Below are 8,223 nucleotides of genomic sequence, written 5' to 3' on the forward strand. Positions count from 1 at the left end.
ATCAAGACATGTTCAAAATAGACCATTAATTTCCTCCATAGATACCAAACGAAAAACGGTGCTCCACTGTGATCGCATAGGATCACATCATCAAGATCGAAGGCGAAATATTTGGGAGTTACAAACAGTGCAGGACGTTCAGCTAGGGTTCCACTCTTAAGGAATGCATTTAGAATCATATTGGTGTGGAGGGGTGGTGAGAACTGATGGAATGTGATCACATACAACCGAATGCGAAATAATATACCGTGGGGCTTACCGTGAAAAGGCTAACCTCGTCTGTAGATGTACCGATTTCATCAATGTAATAATAATTAGTACATTTTTATGTCTCCATTTTTTAAATTTCATTTTCATTTTCCTGAATAAATCATCCAGTGCTTCTGAAATTGCAATAATTTGTTTGTTTTTACTTGTACGCCACATCTACTGATTTCCGTAACAGTCTTCTAATGCTTTCGAGGTGCGACGCTATTTTTTTTTTATCTTACACTGTATTTTGACTGCGGTTTAATTCTGGTTTGTTACGCACGTAGGAGGACCTGATAACAGACACACGCTCTGAACTAGATAGTAGTGCTTAACAAAATATTCTTTCAATTACAGCCCAGCCCGAATGATGTCATTCTATACATTTATATATGTATCAAGTTTAGTTGAAATTGTTAGAGGCGTTCCAAAATTATGCTTACATGTGGCTTCTGTATTCCATACCGATACAATGTTTCTGGACGGTAGGACTTATCTCTGAATGTTGTTGTCCAGCATTGAACAAAATAGTAATTTACTACTGCGTTGCCCTTCTATCCCCTATAAGCAAAACGGTAGCTGCTCCGGGCAATAGGGATTTTGTCCGGATCGAACTACTCACTCACACCCCTGACTTCTGCGGGACGAGGAAAGCCCTGCATAATTTCGTAGGTGTAGCGTATCGTGTGTGAGATATCCTCGACCTGGTTGTAACTCTTTCCAGGAACCTATGACTACAGGTTCGGCCCGTTGGTGCGCATCCATCCTTTGCATAATATCTTTTGTTAAGTCAATATACAGGATGTAAAAGTTCATGTTCATCATCATCATCATCATCATCATCATCATCATCGTCTGCTTCCAAGGATTAAGTGCTGCAGTCACCTCTTCCAGTTTCTACCATTCATCCATCCATCCACCTCCTACGAGGTCTACCTAATTGTCTCCTTCCAGCCGGCCAATAATTCATAATCTTTTACTATAAACATGCAGCGACCAGCCACTTTCTTTAATGCGTTTTATTTATGCCAATATGCAATTCGGGTTTGCACCCATCTTCAGCTGGCAAATTACATGTATCTTCAGTTTCTACAGTGGTACAATATCGACAGCAGTTTGGATGCTGCAACTGACATTCTCCTCTCCGTGTTTTTTCTTGGCTTTTCTTCTTTTTTGTAACAGCACAAACACTTTTTGTCACCTATTTTACACAGCCGCACTGCGTTATCCGCCATGTTGTTGATTGCCCAGCACTGAATTGTGCAGCAAGTTGAGGAACGGTTTCACTTTTGTCACGTTGAACGATTCTCTTCAGTCGTCGTTGGTCCCATTCTTGCAGGATTTTTTTCCGGCCACAGCGACGACAACATGGCGGATAACGCACTGCGCCTGTGTAAAATACGTGACAAAAAGTGTTTGTGCTGTTACAAAAAAGAAGAAAAGCCAAGAAAAAACAAGGAGAGGAGAATGCTAGCTGCAGCATCCAAACTGCTGTCGATATTGTACCACTGTAGAAACTGAAGATACATGTAATTTGCCAGCTGAAGATAGGTGCAAACCCGAAATGCATATTGTCATAAATAAAACGCATTAAAGAAAGAGGCTGGGCGCTGTATTTATATAGTAAAATATCATTATCCGCGGCCACGGAGCTCAACAGTCCGAATAAAATGGACAAATTGTTAATTCATAATCTTTTTCGGCAATCTGTTTTCTGTCATTCTGTCAATACAATTCTTTCGTTTAGTTCTATTCTCTTCTATCTTGTCATTAACTGAAAATATGTTTAAATCTTATTGTTTCATTCCGTACTTTATCTATTTTATTACAGCCTTTTACTTATCTCATGAACTTCATCTCTGCTGCCTGCATACGAGGTTTTTTTTTTTTTTGTCGATGATTCGGAACCATATTCAAGAGTAGGTAAACCCATAACTTTAGAGAATTTAATTTGTGTTTCTTTTCTTGTTTTTCTTCTCAAAGTTCTTCCACTTGTTCTGCAGATAGCTTGATATTTAATAACCTTATTCTCAATGTCTTTGTCGTATTGAACACTAATATCACCTCGTAGATAACTGACGTGAGATACTTGTTCCAAAATTTCCTCATTTATTACTATTTTTGATCTGACTGGATTCTTTCGTTTGAAAGCCATTGTCTTTGTCTTATTTGCATATAGATTAAGTAGTAATCTATTGTTTTATAGCTCACTCCACATACTAGCATTCGTAAATTATCTTCTGTTTCTTGTATAGTTAGTCATCAGCATATAATAAGTGTTTAATGGTAAGCTAGATCCGATTTTAATTCGTAATTGTATCTCATTTTTCCACTTCATAACTAGGTCGTCAACAAATAAATTAAACAAAGTGGGTCATATACTGAGTCCGTGTGGAACACCTTGATTTATTAAAATTTTATCTGCCATTTTCGAACCGACCTTGGAACTATTTTTGTATTCACATATCCATTCTTCATGGTGTTAACAAGCTGTTCAGGAAAACCTTTAATTTCTAATATTTTTGCCTTACCAAATGCTTTCTTATGAGCAATAAATGCTAAATACTTTTCTAAGCCAATTCCCGACGTTTTCCATTAATTTATCTTATAATAAATATATTATAATTACACGAACGTCCCTTTCTAAAGTTTAAATTTCTATGTTGGTGTAACCATTGATTTTCTGTTATTATATTAGTGTTTGCAGTATCTTTCTCAATTTCATTCATACGCTTCGTAAGTTTAAATGCCGTATTCCGTCTTCTGTGAATGTCATGATCAACATTCTTTCTTTCTCGGGGCCTTTGTCCCGCTCCAACGCGGGGTCGGCTTGGTCGTGACGGATTTGGCAGTGTTAATTGCAGAGGGTGGCCGGATGCCCTTCCTGACGCCACCCCGAACCCACCGGGACGGAAGTAGTGTACCCCAACAGTCTGCGTCTAGTGTAAGTCATGAAATAGTGTGAACGTTTTCAAATGTCTGTGAGTCATGTAACTGAGGAGGAACTTGGGGACCAACCAGGTATTCACCCAGTGGGATGTGGAAAACAGCCTAAAAACCACATACAGGCTGGCCAGCATACCGGACCTCGTCGTTAATCCGCCGGGCGGATTCGATCCGGAGCTGGCGCGCCTACTCGAGTCCAGGAAGCAGCGCGTTAGCGCTCTCGGCTACCCTGGCGGGTAATGTCATGATCAACATTAGCAATGAATCTTTCGCAGGGTTCCTCACAGTAACTTTTTCTTTGATTTACTTCTTTTCTGTTTTTATATTTCCCAGGATCACATTTGTTCGTGTTTCTAAATCAGCCTTAAAAGCATTTCAATTTTCTTTAACGTTGTTAATTATTTTGTTTCATATTTTGAGACCATTTTTCGCGTTTTGATACTTTAATTTTCCCTCTTACCTCATTAGTTATTCTCAGAATTATTGATTTTAATCTTTCCCATTCTTCTTCAATGTTGTCTTCAGTTTCAACCATTTGCAATTCCTGTGTGAGTCTTTGTTGATATACGTTCTTTATGCCTTCTTCCTATAGAAGATGAACCATATATTTCAGGTTTTGACTTTGGGTTCTCTTTACATTTGTTTGTTTCCTCGATCTTGCGAAGTTTCAGTCTTAGAAGTAATTAGGAAGTGACCAGATCCAGTATTATTACCTCCGAATACATGAGTATCTCGAATTTGAGAATTTTTTTTATTAGTAACAAAAGTCTTGGGTTACCTCATAATGTCGTGTTGGATCTGATTTTTCCCGGCATAATACAGCAACTCGATGTGATGTGGACTGAAGAAGACGCTCGAAGTGCCCTGCAGAAATATTGAGCCATGCTACCTGTATAAAAACTAAACTAAACTAAACTCCTCCCGAACAGACCATGAAGACTCAACGTTGCCGACGTGTCATCCTCAGACCACGGGCGTCACCGGATGCGGATATGGAGGGGCATGTGATCAGCACACCGTTCTCCCGGCCGTATGTCAGTTTACGAGAGCGGAGCCGCTACTTCTCAATCAAGTAGCTCCTCAGTGTGACTCACAAGGGCTGAGTGCTGCCCGCTTGCCAACAGCGCTCGGCAGACTAGATGGTCACCCATCCAAGTGCTAGCCCAGTCCGACAGCGCTTAACTTCGGTGATCTGACTGGAACCGGTGTTACCACTGCGGCAAGGTCGTTGGCATGCTACCTCTATAGCCGTCCATAATTACGAAAGTGTTGTCGATGCAGGATTTTGCGGGCGAACACATCTAGATGTTCGACGGAATTCTTGTCAGGCGTTCTAGATGAGCAACCATTCACTCTAGTTGCCCAAAATGTTCTTCAAACCAACCGCGAACAACCGTGGCCCGTTAACAAGGCGGACTATCACCCTTAAAAAATCCATTGTTGTTTGGGAATGACTGCAAATGGTCTCCAGGTAGCCGAACGTAACGATTTCCAATCAATGATCGGTTCATTTGGACCAGAGGATACAGTCCATTCTATGTAAACACAGCCCACACTATTATGGAGCCACCACCAGCTTGCACAGTGCCTTGTTTGACAACCTGGGTCCAATGATTCGTGGGATCTTCGCCACACTCGAAACCTACCGTCAGCTCTTACCAACTGAAATCGGGACTCATCTGACCAGAACACAATTTTCCAATAATGAAGGGTCCAACCGATATGGTCACAAGCCCAGGAGAGGCGCTGCAGGCGATGTCGTGCTGTTAGCAAAGGTACTCGCATTGGTCGTCGGCAGCCATACCCCATTAATGCTAAATTTCGCCGCACTGTCCTACTGGATACGTCGTACTTTGATTTCTGTGGTTATTTTTCGCAGTGTTGCTTGTGTGTTAACTCTACACAAATGCCGCTCGGGAGGACGACGGTTCAATCCCGCGTCCGGCCATTCTGATTTAGGTTTTCCCTAAATCGCTCCAGGCAAATGCCGGGATGGTTCCTTTGAAAGGGCACGGCCGGCTTCCTTCCCCGTCCTTCCCTAGTCCGATGAGATCGATGACCTCGCAGTTTGGTCTCTTCCCCCCAAACAACCCAACCCAACCCAAATGCCGCTGCTCTTTGTCGTTAAGTCAAGGCCGTCCATGGTGAGAGGTAATACCCGAAATTTGGTATTCTCGGCACACTCTTGACACTGCAGCTAGGGGAATATTGAATTCCCTAACGATTTCCGAATTAGAACGTCCCATGCTTTTAGTTGCTACTAACATTCCGCGTTCAAAGTCTGTTAATTCTCGTCATGCGGCCATAATCACTTGGGAAACCTTTTCACATGAATCACCTGAGTACGAATTATAGCTCCTCCAATGCAATGCCCTTTTATGCCTTGTGTGCGATATACACTCCTGGAAATTGAAATAAGAACACCGTGAATTCATTGTCCCAGGAAGGGGAAACTTTATTGACACATTCCTGGGGTCAGATACATCACATGATCACACTGACAGAACCACAGGCACATAGACACAGGCAACAGAGCATGCACAATGTCGGAACTAGTACAGTGTATATCCACCTTTCGCAGCAATGCAGGCTGCTATTCTCCCATGGAGACGAGACGATCGTAGAGATGCTGGATGTAGTCCTGTGGAACGGCTTGCCATGCCATTTCCACCTGGCGCCTCAGTTGGACCAGCGTTCGTGCTGGACGTGCAGACCGCGTGAGACGACGCTTCATCCAGTCCCAAACATGCTCAATGTGGGACAGATCCGGAGATCTTGCTGGCCAGGGTAGTTGACTTACACCTTCTAGAGCACGTTGGGTGGCACGGGATACATGCGGACGTGCATTGTCCTGTTGGAACAGCAAGTTCCCTTGCCGGTCTAGGAATGGTAGAACGATGGGTTCGATGACGGTTTGGATGTACCGTGCACTATTCAGTGTCCCCCCGACGATCACCAGTGGTGTACGGCCAGTGTAGGAGATCGCTCCCCACACCATGATGCCGGGTGTTGGCCCTGTGTGCCTCGGTCGTATGCAGTCCTGATTGTGGCGCTCACCTGCACGGCGCCAAACACGCATACGACCATCATTGGCACCAAGGCAGAAGCGACTCTCATCGCTGAAGACGACACGTCTCCATTCGTCCCTCCATTCACGCCTGTCGCGACACCACTGGAGGTGGGCTGCACGATGTTGGGGCATAAGCGGAAGACGGCCTAACGGTGTGCGGGACCGTAGCCCAGCTTCATGGAGACGGTTGCGAATGGTCCTCGGCGATACCCCAGGAGCAACAGTGTCCCTAATTTGCTGGGAAGTGGCGGTGCGGTCCCCTACGGCACTGCGTAGGATCCTACGGTCTTGGCGTGCATCCGTGCGTCGCTGCGGTCCGGTCCCAGGTCGACGGGCACGTGCACCTTCCGCCGACCACTGGCGACGACATCGATGTACTGTGGAGACCTCACGCCCCACGTGTTGAGCAATTCGGCGGTACGTCCACCCGGCCTCCCGCATGCCCACTATACGCCCTCGCTCAAAGTCCGTCAACTGCACATACGGTTCACGTCCACGCTGTCGCCGCATGCTACCAGTGTTAAAGACTGCGATGGAGCTCCGTATGCCGCGGCAAACTGGCTGACACTGACGGCGGCGGTGCACAAATGCTGCGCAGCTAGCGCCATTCGACGGCCAACACCGCGGTTCCTGGTGTGTCCGCTGTGCCGTGCGTGTGATCATTGCTTGTACAGCCCTCTCGCAGTGTCCGGAGCAAGTATGTTGGGTCTGACACACCGGTGTCAATGTGTTCTTTTTTCCATTTCCAGGAGTGTATTACCGCCGTCTGTGACCTTTGTCACCTGAGTGTACGCAGTCAGTTACTGAGCTGGAACCTCTTGTGTTACAGGTGTATTTATTTGCGTCTTCGTTTCTGCAGAAGGTATTTTAATTTTTACCTGATTATATGTAGTAAAATATCTTCGTCTTGCTATTTACGTAAAAAGTTAGTTCACCAAATGTGCCTGCTATATATACTATCGGTACCTTTCAAATTATTGCCTTTAAGTCTCCTAATATTAACAAACGGTTAGTTTATTATGTTTATTTACTGTTTTGCAGCTCTTCATCAAATATTTCAGTCTTCGCGTTTTCCTTCATCAGCTGCATATACTCCTATGACACATAAATCTGCTCTACCAGTTCTGAATCTAGCAGTTACTATCCTTTATGTAACAAAAATTTGTCTATCCTTTCCATTCATCATCTATAAGGAAACCTACTCCACTCACTGCTCGTTTCGTTTGTTCGACTCCGTTGTAAATTAATGTGGAATTATTCAGACCTCTTCTTCCTCTCAGTTTGGCCTTTGTTTCTGTTACTACAGAAACGTTCATATTTCTTTGCTTCAAGCTTTCTAAGAGCTCCAATTTCTTCGTATGAAGACCTCCTCCCATACTCCAGATACTTATACATAATACATCTTAAACACCAGTGTTAAAGACAATCGAATTTCCAGTTTCAAAACGCTATAGAAAGTGACCCGCTGCTCAGAATGACGTCAAATCTGAACACGATATTATTGACAAATAGGGAAACTTCATGGAACACAAAAAAATTTAACGAAAATTTTACCAATAGACGGTGTTGTAAGCATCGGAATATGTAGCCCAACATGCGCGTGGCACACGGCTGTCCCTTAGTTCATGTCTGAGACATCCAATATGACTGTCTTCATGAAACATCGCAAACTGCAGATAAAGCTTTTTTACAAGAACGGTGACTGTGCGTCAGCAGCCCTGCAGAAGTTTCGGACACCAAAGGACATGAAAAAAAAAGCACCGGTCCGATGTCTGTTATGGATCTGGAGAGAACAATTACAGAATTCGAAAAGACAGATTCTTTCGAAGTGCAATGTGGCTGAGGGAGAAAAGCAGTTGATCCGACGTCTGTCGAAGATGTGCCCACAGGACTGCTGGAGGGATCGAGCGGCGTAATTGAAACATACAGTGTAAGGGGAGTTGACCTAACATTGGACA

General features: G+C 44.0%; 1 pseudogene; it reads right to left on the bottom strand.

Moving 5' to 3' along the window:
• Positions 1–4,310: 4,310 nt before the first annotated feature.
• Positions 4,311–4,428, bottom strand: LOC126204576 (5S ribosomal RNA; annotated as a pseudogene).
• Positions 4,429–8,223: the final 3,795 nt, after the last annotated feature.

Source organism: Schistocerca nitens, chromosome 9 (genome assembly GCF_023898315.1).
Source record: "Schistocerca nitens isolate TAMUIC-IGC-003100 chromosome 9, iqSchNite1.1, whole genome shotgun sequence".
NCBI classification, from domain to species: domain Eukaryota; kingdom Metazoa; phylum Arthropoda; class Insecta; order Orthoptera; family Acrididae; genus Schistocerca; species Schistocerca nitens.